At 39.4% G+C, this 13,828-nt stretch overlaps 1 pseudogene; it reads left to right on the plus strand.

Annotated features, from left to right (window-relative positions):
* The first annotated feature begins 1,784 nt into the window (after window positions 1–1,784).
* LOC101599619 overlaps window positions 1,785–13,828 on the plus strand; it is a 32,926-nt pseudogene continuing 20,882 nt past the window's right edge.

A 13,828-nucleotide genomic window follows, 5' to 3' on the forward strand; every position in this document is an offset into this window, starting at 1 on the left:
CCTCTCTTTCATCTCTTCTCCCCTGCTCCTATTCCACTGAGGGGCCTGCTCAGTAGGGTTGTTGGTATTCATTGTGGGTTCATGAATTCATCATTCAGTCTCTGTGGATTGTGGGGAGTTGAACAGGAAGTCTTAGGCCATCCTGCTTAAGAGTCAAGTGCTTTTTATCACTGATCCATCTTTCCCGCCCTATTGTTGTCTTTGAAAGGAGAAATAAAAGATAACATCCTAATGACGAGACAGAATTCTGAGTCTGTGGGTGATTGGGCTTCACTACATGCCAGATCTTTTCTAGTAAGTTCTTAGAGGCTCACGCCCGGTACCTCAGGGGATGCACTCTGTGTCTTCATGCCACAGGGGCAGCAACAGCAATGACAGTGGCAATATTGGTAGCTGACAGCAACAGACAGCCTCCTTATTTCTTTCTATTTTCTTGTCACTCCTAATTCTCTTACGGGACTAATTTATTCTAACAAGTGGATTTAATAGACCTAAAAGAATAGTACAAGTAGCAAAACAATTAGGAGGGAACAAGTTTGAAGGTATTCATCATTTTCATGTTTAGCATAATTTATTTACAGTTTAATTTTTAAGAATGACTGTGTTTAAAAATGACTGCCTGCCCCAAGTCCCTTGAATCTAACAGCTGGCTTTCATGAGCTGTTATATATCTGGGGAATAATTCAAAGAACCAGCTACTGTATATTTATGAAGAAATGGGTTTAGGGTTACCCAGTGTGAATAGGTTTACTAGGAAAGGGAATAATGACTTTTATTTTGTCACTCATAATAGAAGAAAGAAAAATACACAATTTAACTTCAGTAAACCTGTAAGATTAGTGGCAATCTGGAGATATTTCCTAAGACTTGCTGTTGTCTCCACTCAGCCTCTCTGAATAGGATATTCTGGAGAAGACAGTTGTGTTGAGATATAATTTACATAATTATATAATTTGTCAGAAGGTTTCCCATTTGATGTGTGATCAGATGGTTTTGCATAGCTGTTCTGACTGACCGGCAGAAGCTTCAGTCTTTCTCTGGTGATTGGGAAGAAACTAAGTCAAGTTCCATTTTGATTCCCAATTTCAAAGGTTTATGACTATCTGATCATATTTTATAGCTTTTGCTTCCAGCACAACCTAGAAACATTTGCAACAAAGTGGTTTCTTCTTGGATTAGCCTCAAGTTAAAGGGAGAGACATCTTAACAGGAGAATGCCAGGTCCCAAGGCAGTAGTGGAGCTGGTTTATGTGCTGAGTACCTGAGCTCACTCCTCTAGCTTAGCAGCTCATATTTACTGGGTTTCAGGCACTGTCCGTTACACCTACTATCCCTCAGCTTGTGGACAGGAACATAAATGGTGACCATAGGACCGAAAACTAAAATTCACTAGAAACCTATCAATCTCTTCATATGCGTTATAATCAATGAAATAACAATTTGTTATGGTTTAGATATAAAACGTCTCTCAGAGGTTATGTGTTTGAATACTTGGTCTCTACCTGGTGGTGTTTTGGAAGGTTAGGGAATCTTTGGAAGGTGGAGGCCTAGCTGGAGGAAGTGAATCTAGGTGGGGGCCGACCTTAAGGGTTGTGGCCAGGTCAGGCTTCCTCTTCTCTTATACCCTGACCGTCCCTGATGCGAGCAAGCATCTTCATGCTTCTGCTGCCAGCTGAGAGCTGCTCCTGCCGCTGTGCCTTTCCCTTCAATTTTGAGCCAAATTAAATCCTCCCTCCAGCAGTGAGAATAGTAACTAGAATACTTTTAAATTCCGCATTTTAAAGATGAGGCAGTTGGGGCTTAGAGTGAATAGCCAGTCTGAAGTTACTCAGCTGATTAGTGGTGAAGCAGATACTGCAGTGATGCGATGTGAAACCCTATCTGGGTCCGTCAGGTGTTCTGGAAGCTCTTGGTCTGAGAGTACGGGCGAGAAAAGTAAATCACATCCAGAGCAGGTCTCAGTTTAACTAAGCAGAGGTGACTGCGTTCTCTGTGGTAGAAGAAGAGCGGTTTTCTCATAGCCCAGTGTTGCAGTCCGGTTCGCATTGCTGGTAGAAATCACCCAACCAAGAGCAGCTTCTGGGAAAAAGAGATTTATTTTGGCTTACAGGCTCGAGGGGAAGCTCCACGATGGCAGGGGAAAACGATGGCATGAGCAGAGGGTGGACATCACCCCCTGGCCAACAGAAGATGGACCACAGCAACAGGAGGGTGTGCCAAACACTGGCATGGGGAAACTGGCTATAAAGCCCATAAGCCCGTCCCCAACAATACACTCCTTCCAGGAGGCATTAATTCCCAAATCTCCATCAGCTGGGAACCTAGCATTCAGAACACCTAGGTTTATGGGGGACACCTGAATCAAACCACCACACCCAGGCTGTCCTTGAACTTGTGATACTCCTGACTTTTGCCTCTTGTGTGCCGCTGCAGTCAGGTTTGCACTGCTGGCAGAAATCATCTGACCAAGAGCAGCTTTTGGGACAAAAGGGTTTATTTTGGCTTAAAGACTCGATGGTGGCAGGGGAAAATGATGGCATGAGCAGAAGGTGAACATTCCCCCCGGCCAACATAAGGTGGACAGTAGCAATAGGAGAGTGTGCTAACCCCTGGCAGGGGGAACTGACTATAACAGCCATAAGTCCGCTCCAACAATGCACTGACTGCCTCCAGGAGGCATTAATTCCCAAATCTTCACCAGCTGGGAACCTAGCATTCAGAACAACTAAGTTTATGGGGGACACCTGAATCAAACCCCCACATGGGCTGGGATTATACGAGCATGCACCACTGTGTCCAGCATAAGAAGCTACCTTATTTAAAGAAAAGAGTTAAGTACAGAGAAGAAAAAAGAAGGCTCAGTTAGACATTCAACAAATATTTGTGACATGCTAATAGCTATACCTCTCCTTCACAGAACTTATACAAACTTTAAGGGGTGTTTATTGGTCATCAGAAAAAAAAAAAGACTAATATGATCTCGGATTTTTGTTGTTGTTGTTTTCGAGGTAGGGTTTCACTCTAGCTCAGGCCTGGAATTCACTGTAGTCTCAGGGTGGCCTCGATAACTCACAGCGATCCTCCTACCTCTGCCTCCTGAGTGCTGGGAAAGGTGTGTGCCACCACGCCCGGCTTGATCCCAGGTTTTAAAAAAACATTTATTACTTATGGACATGCTTAGTATGTTTGTAAGTTCTGGGGACCCACACTCCAGTCCTCATGCTTGTGCGGCAAGCACTTTATCCGCTGCACCATCTCCCCAGCCCATGATCTCACTGTTAAGAAATGAAATGGTGGAAAGGCCATCATAGGCACATTGCCATTTCCTGTCATAACATCAGCATTAAAAGTTAGAGCATATGTAGCCACTAGGTGGTAACATAGTAGTGCAGTTAGAACTAATGGTCTCAGATTTTGCATTTGCCAAAACCTTTGACTAACGATTATTAGCAGCTGCTCAGAGAGGTAGGTAAGTGCGTGAGGAAATAAATCAAATGTTTCCCACTACCAGATTCTATGTTCTTTCTTTTGTAAAGTGCTCGTTTGTCCACATAGCTGTTAGAACTCAGGCTTTTATAATAGTATTGCATAAAACAATTTATGGCTAAGATGTTGTTCTCTAGCTGATATTTTGATCAAGATAGCCAGGGCTGGGGTTGAGGAGAGATGGCTCAGTAGTTTTATGCATAGTCTGTTGGTCCATGTTCAATTCCCCAGCAACCCATGTAAAGCTGCAAGCAAAAATTGGCACGTTGCAGCTGGAGTTTGCAGTGGCTAGAGGCTTTGGCATTCCCTTCCTCTCTCTCATCTGCCTCTCTCTCAAATAAATAAATAAATATTAAAACATAAAAATATGTATATGAGGCTTAGCAGTTAAGATGTTTGCCTGCAAAGCCAAAGGACCCACATAAACCAGATGCATAAGGGGGTACATGCATCAAGAGTTCATTTGCAGTGGCTGGAGGCCCTGGCAAGCCCATTCTCTCTCTTCCTTTTTCTCTCTCTCTCTCTCTCAAATAAATAAACATAAGCCAGGCATGGTGGCGCATGCCTTTAATCCCAGCACTTGGAAGCAGAGGTATGAGGATCACCTTGAGTTTGAGGCCATCCTGAGACTACATAGTGAATTCCAGGTCAGTCTGGACTAGAGTGAGACCCTACTTTGAAAAATAAATAAATAAATATATATATGAAAGAGAATACATAATATTTGTCTCTTTGAATCTGGGTTACTCAACGTAATAATTTCCAGATCCACCACTTTTTCTGCAAATATCATAATTTCATTTTTTCTTATTATTGAACAAAATTCCATTTTGTTATGTACTACATTTTCATTATCCATTAATGTAAGAACCATAGTTTCTGAGGCTTGATCTGATCTTACCCTATATGTCTGTATGTATCTTATGTAACATGGACAACTTTGTAATCAGAAAGATTTGTGCTTAAATCCTTGACCTACTTCCTATCTGCATGACTTCAGGCAAATTACAGTTTCCTATCTGCAGAATGGGCTAATAACAATTTTTCTATGTAGTGAAAAGAGCCCTTTATATGGATGTTAAATGTTCTAAGTGAAAATCTGTCTATAACTACTGTCTATATCTCCATTAATATATGCCAATGATGTCACCATGCAATGATAGGCTACCAACAATTCCTCTACTTCTCATGCCAATCAGTTTTGTAGACAGATGATCTCACCTACAGATTTCTCATACACACCTTCAGCTGGTGTTGAAGTGGAACACAACTAGGAAAATGAATGTCCTTTCATCATTCTTCACTTTTGAAAATTTCGTCTTTTTCTTGAGATTCATCTCAAGCATGGCTTTCTCCTTGTCATAATTATTACATGCCTACACATTTTATGGTCTTACTTTGTTATTTCAGGTAAGGATATTTTGATTTTCTAAAATGAGGACAAAATTCCTCAGAACACCAGCAGATGTGGACCTTGAGTACCCTATTATATCAGCACAGTGCTGAGCATGTAAAGACAGGATATTAAAGAACATGAACTAAAACTAGGGCTCCTGGCTCTTAAGAGCAATGCATAGAAGGAACATTTTCTAGTGATATTTTTTACTAGTGATTTTTGATTTAGAAAATCATACCAATATTTTGATTTAGTTATTCTGATTCAGAATTACTCTCTATTCCAGCTTTTGGTGAATTTGTTTCATGGCTCTCAAAATATTTATTCACTGGTATGTATTATATATATTTATTGACAACTTCCATGATTGTAAACAATATCCCATGGTAATTCCCTCCCTCTGGCTTTCCCCTTTGCAACTCCACTCTCCATCATACTCATTCCCTCTTCTCAATCAGTTCTTTTTTATTTTGATGTCATGGTTTTTTTCCTCCTATTATGATGGTCTTGTGTAGCTAGTATCAGGCACTGTGAGGTCATGGGTATCCAGGCCATTTTGTATCTGGAGGAGCACATTTTAATGAGTCCTACCCTTCCTTTGGCTCTAACATTCTTTCTGCCACCTCTTCCGCAATGGACCCTGAGTCTTGGAAGGTGTGATAGGGATATTTCAGTGCTGAGCACTCCTTTGTCACTTCTTCTCAGTACCATGGTGCCTTTTGAGTCATCACAAGGTCTCTGCCAACTGAAAAGAGAAGGTTGTCTAACCAAAAGTGAGAGTAGCATTAGTATATGGGTATGAATATTAAGAGAAGTGCTTACTGGGCATTTTGGTGAGCATAGTATGTACATTTAGCCAGACATCAGTAGATGTTACACCCCTAGGGCTCATGACTACCCCTGTTATAGGTTTCCAGTATCAGGGATGTATTCCCTCCCATGGAGTGGGCCTCCAGTCCAATTAGAGGGCAGTTGGTTTCCTCCATAACAGACATGCTACATATTGCATCCATTGACTCATTTGGCCTGGGTGGCCAAATTTAAGGCTTGCAGTGTCCACTGTTAAGTATCTTCACTGGTGTTTTCTCCTTCTCCCATTGAACTGCATGCAGTGTGGCTTTTTCCAGCTTTCTTTTAGCTGGTCTACATGGAGGAGGTTTTCAGCTCAGCTCCAGCAGGATTTCTCAGTGATCTTGCAACCCAAGTATATGGAGTTTTCAGCAATAGGGTCTTACCAAGGGCCTTGGCATTGACCTGTAATGTTTTGGGGGCATCAGGGACCTCCCTGGTCAACAACTCACTGGAAGGTATCCCATCTCTGGCACTGAAAATTTTCTAGTAACAAGCTATGGCTCCAGTGTGTTCCATTGTCCAAAAAATAGGTTTCCATATGACTTATTTATATTCTCTTAGATTTTGATTAGCCCTCCCTCCACCTTTCCTTTACTCAATCTCTTCCCCTGACCTGTATACATGTAAGTAGAAGAACAGATTAATGGGGGTAAATATTATATTGATAGACATTCTATAAAGAAGAAAGTGTAACTAAAATATGTGGCATAATTTGATCTCGTCAGAAAATTTTCTTATTTGTTTACTTTTGAGATAGGGTCTCTCTCTCTCACTTCCTCTCTAGCCCAGGCTGGCTTGTAACTTACTGTGTAGCTCAGGTTGGGGCTTCAAATGGCAAGTCCCCTGCCTTATCTGCCCAGTACTAGAATTACAGAATCAAATGACGACATCTGGTTTGTACACTATTTCATTAAGAATCTGGCTGGTCTTGTCATTAGAAGACATTTAGCTTGTTCCTTACCATTGTTTTTGAGGTGATTCATCTTGACTGAACTTGAATCCCAATTTGTCTGTCCCTTTTCAGCCAGGATTGCCTTGTAATTGTGATATAGATACTCTGAGCCGATGTAGACTTATATTACAATTGATATTTCTCTTATTGATCAAAGCTAAACATACTTAATAAAGTCAAATTTCTGTGGAAAAGTATAAGATACAGAAATACAAACCAATTTTGAACTACATGCCATGTACCACTGACTCTATTGTCTTTAGTCATCTTTGATGGTTTACATTGCTTGTCAGCTTGAGAGGACCTAGAATCATCTGTAAGGGATTATCTTGATTAGGTTCATTGAAGTGGGAAGATCCACCCTAACTGTGGGCAGTACCATTCCATGGGTCTGGAGTCCTGGGCTGTATAAAAGAGACAATTGCCTGAGTGCCTTCAGTCATTCCTCTGTGGTTTTTATCAGGTTTTTGTCCTAGCAATGAGAAGGTAACTTTTTTTTATTTTTATTTTTTGAGGCAAGGCCAACAGACATTTTTTATGTGTGTGTGTGTGTGTGTGTGTGTGTGTGTGTGTGTGTGTGTGTGAGAGAGAGAGAGAGAGAGAGAGAGAGAGAGAGAGAGAGAGAGAGAGAGAGGGAGAGATTGGTGCACCAGTGTGCATCTGGCTTGTGTGGGACCTGCAGAGTCAAACATGAGTCCTTAGTCTTTGCAGGCAAGTGCCTTAACTTCTAAGCCATCTCACCAGCCCAAGAAGGTAATTTTATTACATCATCTCATCAGGTGTTCACTGACTGATCATGGTTTATAATGATGACGTATTTTGTGATATTTCCCCAAGATCCTAAAATCAGGAAGATTTGAATGGTTCCTGGCGGATTCTACAAGTAGTGTCTGTGTCCTCCCCTGAAAAGGAAGTCTTCTGTTCTTGTTTATTCTTGGAGAAAAAGAGAGAACTGTCTATGCAGGATCAATCTTCTAGCCTGCCTAACATCCAAGCAAATAAAATGAAATGGGATAAACATAGTAAGCTAAACATACTTCATTATAAATTTCTGAACTTAATTAAAAATGCAGTAATTATATCTATTTGTCTTTTTTTGCCTATTGTATGTGTGTGGCATATACACATACATGTATATATGTGTGTGTGTGCAAATATGTGTGTGTGCATGCAGAGGCCAGAGGACAATAGGACAATCTCAGGTGTCATCCTCACGAACAATGTTTACTCTTTTGAGACAGTCTTTCACTGGTTAGAAGCTCATCAATTAGACCAGTGAGCCTCTGGGACCATCTTGTCTTTGCCTCCCCAGCTCTAGGATTATAGGCACACAACATCACACTGTAGAGATAAAGCTAATCCACAAAAAAAAAAAAAAAAAAAAAAAAATACAGGAAACTCACAGCTTCTCCAGAGATTTCCTGATAAACATAAAGGAACAACTCATGATCTGATCTGGTGCGTACTTGTGATCTGTCTTGTGCTCAGACTCCCCATTGTTTTGACTACCTGAATCTAAATAAGAGCTGTGAATACAGTCAGTGGGGGAAATGCTCAAATACATCTCCCTGACCCTCCATTAAATCATATTTTGCCTGTTGTGTGTTTATTTCACTTTATCCAAATAATCGCTGGACCATGTGTACTCCAGACTCCTGACATTTTGTATGGGTACTAGGAATAGAAGTCAGGTCCTTATGATTGCAAGGCAAGTACTTTACCAACTGAATTATCTCCACAGTCTCATTTTCTCCTAACATTTCTTTTTTAATTCCTCTAAATTTAAAAGCTCCCCAGAATTTTAAGTCTAGATAACTGATTTCTGTGTGACTTTTCCTATCTATTCATTCCCTCACCTTGCCAAGTGTGGTGGTGCACACCTTTACTCTCAGTGTTGGGGAGGCAGAGGTAGGAGGATCACTGTGAGTTCGAAGCCACCCTGAGAATACATAGTGAATTCCCCATCAGCCTGAGCTAGAGTGAGACCTTATCTCAAAAAACCAAAAAATAAATAGATAAAAGAGTGCATCATTCCATCTCCTTCAGACAGAGCATCAGAGACATACCAAAAAATAATTCCACCTACCTATTTTGGTGAACCAATGAGTTTATTGAGATTACTTACGGGACCATGGTTGAGGGGCTACTTACAATAGCATAGGTGACTCAAGGTCAGCAACGTCACTGAAGACCCACCTCTCATGAGTGATGACTGCAAAGCTGTATTGCTGGAGGTCCCTGCACCAACTGCAGGCAATTCCATGGGAGAACTTCTTTTCCCCAGCAATTAAGTACTACTTACATGACCTTTGGGAAGGGGCCCTGTAAATCTTGTAATTCTCAGAACTTGAGTCTAGTAAGTTTCCTACGCAAAATTTCACAAACTTCCTAAGTTTTAGGAGTCTCCTGCTTCTCTCCTGGGAGAATTTTCAAGATTCCAAAGAAATAATCACACAATATGAGGGAAGAGGGAACTAGAACTATTGAGCCTTTGGTATGCCAAATCCCACATTCTTCAGATTCCTTTGGTGGTTTTGAGAGTGACATCCACATTTAGCACTAATGCAGTGTTCTAGAACAGGAAGATCAGTTTTCAGCAACAGAGGCCACAATGATGGCTCAGACCACAAAGAATGATGGAGGGGAGATTCACTGGGGAGGGGTACGAGGGAACTTTGAGTTGGTAGGAGTATTCAGATCTAGACTAGGGTAGTGCAACCATCATATCATGTCAGAATTATCAGACTCTACATTTAAAATAGACATATATAAACAATACCTCAATAAATTTAACTTATAAAGGAGAGAGAAAGGAGACCTCGGTCTTTATTCCTTTTTTTCACAGGAGACTCCTCAGCTCCTTGGCATACTTCTGTGTTTTTCTCTCTGACAGCTGTGAGGCAGCCGAGCAGTCAGGTGATTATAAGGAGGGGAGAAGGAGTCTTCATCTCTTTAGTGTTTCCAGCTTCATCGCACACTTAATAAAACCCCCTTAAGTAGAATTAAGATACTTAAGGGATCTTGTGAGACATCCCAGTCTGTGCAGAGAGCCTCACAAAAGTAAGTAATAGGCCATAAAGAGGACATACTATTGCAACTTGAGAACAAGAACGAAGAAATAGACTCGGAGTTCAAAAGCAATGCCAAGTTCAAACAAAGGTGCCAACAGATGTCCAAAAAGACTAGCAAATAATTTATAATAGTAGATTCTAGCAACTCAAAAACCAAAAATGTCATTTTAAAATAAAAAAAAATATTCCAACTCCCTCAAATAAAACTCATAATGCTTCCAGTAATTATTATTATCATTTGTTTTTTTTGAGGTAGGGTCTCACTCTAGCCCAGGCTGACCTAGAATTCACTCATGGTGATCCTCCTACCTCTGCCTCTCGAGTGCTAGAATTAAAGGCATGCACCACCACACCAGGCCACTTCTAGTAATTATTTTTTTTATTTTTTTAAAATATTTAAAAAAATTATTTATTTATTTATTTGAGAGCGACAGACACAGAGAGAAAGACAGATAGAGGGAGAGAGAGAGAATGGGTGTGCTAGGGCTTCCAGCCTCTGCAAACGAACTCCAGACACGTGCGCCCCCTTGTGCATCTGGCTAACGTGGGTCCTGGGGAACCGAGCCTCAAACCAGGGTCCTTAGGCTTCACAGGCAAGCGCTTAACCGCTAAGCCATCTCTCCAGCCCACTTCCAGTAATTATTGATTGAATAAAGATGGCTCCAAAAACTACTATAAATGTGACAACTAGGTCTAGGGAAATGGCTTAGAGGTTAAAGGCACTTTATTACAAAGCATGATGGTCCAGGGTCATTTCCCTAGCACCCATATAAAACTGTGCACAGGCTAGATTCGTGCAATGTCAAGAGACACTGTCTTAAAGAATGTGGAGTTTAGATAACTGTGATGCATGTACACACACAAATAAAAATTTGAAAAATTAATAATTATTTGACCAAAGTCTATTTAACTCACCAAAGCAGAATCTAATACATATGAACAAATAGCTCTCTCATCTCTGGATTTCACTATTTATTGTAGAGGATGTGATATTGAATTGAAGGACAAACCAAACCACTTCTTGCTTCACCATCTGTGGACTACACATCTGTACTTGTTTCTGAGTGCCTTTCCTAGCTTGTAATTGATGCTTCAAATACTCTCCTTTGCAGAACTGTGTGAGTAATTTTTGTTAATAAAGATTTTATTAGGAAGAAGCTTTGGAAGTTAGAGTTCCAAAATGAACTTCATTCAATCTCATCAGGTCTTTTAGATGATTTAAACAATCATAGGAAGCCTCAGTTTCTTTATTTGTAAAATGTAAAGATAATACCTTACACACCTGATATGATTCATTTCAATGAGAAAATCTCTGTTAAGTTTCATTGGCTACATTTTGTCATCTTGGGTCATACTATACTCAATGAATAGTAATTTGTCAATATTTAAAAGATTTTAGCACATTGTGATCCAATGAAGTACTTCATCTCAGTCTTTCGTTTCTGACTCCTCTTGTTTCATCATCAATATCACATGCTTCTCTCTTACCCCAGCTTGAATTTCAAGGTGCCTCCAGTTTAAATCGAGTTTCAGGTAGAAAGTTTCGAAGACGTTTGGAAATGTTAAATGAATTGCATCTACCCAGCCATCCAATATCTGTTTTGTCCATTTAGAAAGATAGAAGAGAAGCATATCTTGTCTCTTTAAATGTTGAATTTATAGTTTACATCATAAACCTGTTAGCATTTTATGGTATCACAATTCTGAAGGAATAGCAAAAAACTTCCCCATCAATGAGAATTCTTTCAGTCAATGATTCACAAGGACAATGATAAAAGAACCTGGAAAAGGGCCCTTAGAAATGGAACTCACTTTAGTATTCTGATTAGAACCCAGTTTTATTTTTCAGATGAGAACAATTAGCATATTTGAACTGTTTGCAATACCTTATGGGATGATTATTTGTAAGAAATTATTAAATCTGTCTTAATTGCGCGTGCGTGTGTGTGTGTGTGTGTGTGTGTGTGTGTGTGTGTGTATTGAGGCCAGAGAACAACTATTACTATTACTGTTACTATTGCTCAGGTGCCATCCATTTTTTTGAGACATGACCTCTCATTGGCCTGGAGCTTATCAAGTAGCTAGACTGGTTGGCCAGTGAACCCCAAGGATCTTCCCATATCTGCCTTCCTAACCCTGGGTTTAGAAGCACATGCTACCATGTCTTGTGTGTGCATGTGGCTGTCTGTCTGTGAGTATGTGTTTTTGAGGTAGGGTCTCACTCTAGCTCAGGCTGACCTGGAATTAACTATGTAGTCTCAGAGTGGTCTCGAACTCATGGTGATCTTCCTACCTCTGCCTCTAGAGTGCTGGGATTAAAGGCGTGTGCCACCACACCTGGCTTGTTGTTTTAAATGTAGATTCTGGGGATCGAACTCAGGTTTTCACCAACTCATTCAAAATTCCTTCTCATTTTCAGAGCCCAGAGTGTTAATCATTATTTCTTTCATTGCAACAATTACAAATAGCAAAATCATTATTGTTAATGATCTTGGATTTCTATTAGATGAAAGCAAAGACTCATTTTTATATAAAAAAAGACCCATCTTAGAATTTCTTGCTGTATAATCATCTAAATCCAAGTTTCTGCCTTTGGGAATTTGATAATGGATATTGTGTGTCTATTTGGCTTTTCTTTTTAAGTGTAAGTGATTACTTTATTTCCTTTAGAGTTTTGATTTCTTTTGTTGTGTAGTGATTTACTATTAATATTTAAACATATTCATAAGAAGCTATCCCAAATGAATAATATTTCTTACAAAACAAATTTTCCCTTAGCTGTTTATTGCACAAAGAAAATGTACCAATTGTATAAATTACCTAGAATGATGTATAAGTTCTGAACTTTTAGCCATCTAGTAAATGACAACATCTTTCCCTTTATTTTAAATAAAATCAGTGGATCTCAACTCCTTTCATATTCTTAAAGCTATCCAACCAACACATGATATATCCAAACAAAGAAAGTTCTTAATAAAAAATGAAGTTAAAAAAGCTATCAAAGACCAAAAGGACTTATTATGTGATTTATGTCTACTGGTATTTAGTATACTAGAAACTAAATGAAACATGAAAAATAAAATTTTACAGTACTTGCTCATCTAAAAATAAGAGAAATAAATACAGTGTATGCTGGCATAATTAAAATATTTTATGAAAAATACTTTTGTGCTCAGAACAAAGAAATTTTAATAAAAAGAGTGATATTGTTTTGCAGTTTTCAAAACCCTTTAATATCTGGCTTGATAAAAGACAGCTGGATTCTAATGTCAGCTTCTGCATCCAGTCTGTTTAATTATGCCAATTTGACTGAGGTTTATGCAAGAAAATCAGCCTAACCCAGCTGTGGTTGGAAAAAAATCATATTTGAATAGTCTTTGCATATAATCCTGGATATTCTCCTATGACATTAAAAACAAAGCTTCACAAGTGGTATTTTCTCATTGGTGATCTGAGGTTTGGAATCATGAACGGCTCTGGTTTATCACTTTAAAATCTATTGATCTGCCTTGCACTTTGTCCACATGTTTGAGGAAGTCATCATTCTGTAATATCATGCATTAGTCATTTATAAAATACCCTGAGTAGTGCATATTATCCAAATAGTGACATTATGCAATGTCAAAGGATCACATTTCTCATGAGGAAAGTTTTCAAGTATGAGGAGACTATCTAACATGCAGCAGTATGGGGGGGGGTTCATCATTCTCATTTTTGCTTTAATACTCTCACATCACTGACAACAAATGCTGTCAGATGTTTTCCCTTGAAGCTGCAGGCTTATTTCAGCCATGATTTAGAAAATGTCTGCCAAAAGCCTACGCCAGAATAACTAGAGAATGTGTGTCAGTCATTCTCTGAAACACAGTGGTATTCCATGAGAAAACCCTGCGCTCAGCTTGAAATTTAAACAATTGCACAAATTATTTTTCCAGAGATAATCACAGCATTTCAGAATGCAGCAGAAGTACTACATGCATACTTCCCTTTCTGTTGTACAGGATATCATGAGAATTGATGTTGATATTCCAGAAAATTAATAATTCATCAAAGTCATTGTTAGCTTAAGCT

Source organism: Jaculus jaculus, chromosome 1, assembly GCF_020740685.1.
Source record: "Jaculus jaculus isolate mJacJac1 chromosome 1, mJacJac1.mat.Y.cur, whole genome shotgun sequence".
NCBI lineage: Eukaryota > Metazoa > Chordata > Mammalia > Rodentia > Dipodidae > Jaculus > Jaculus jaculus.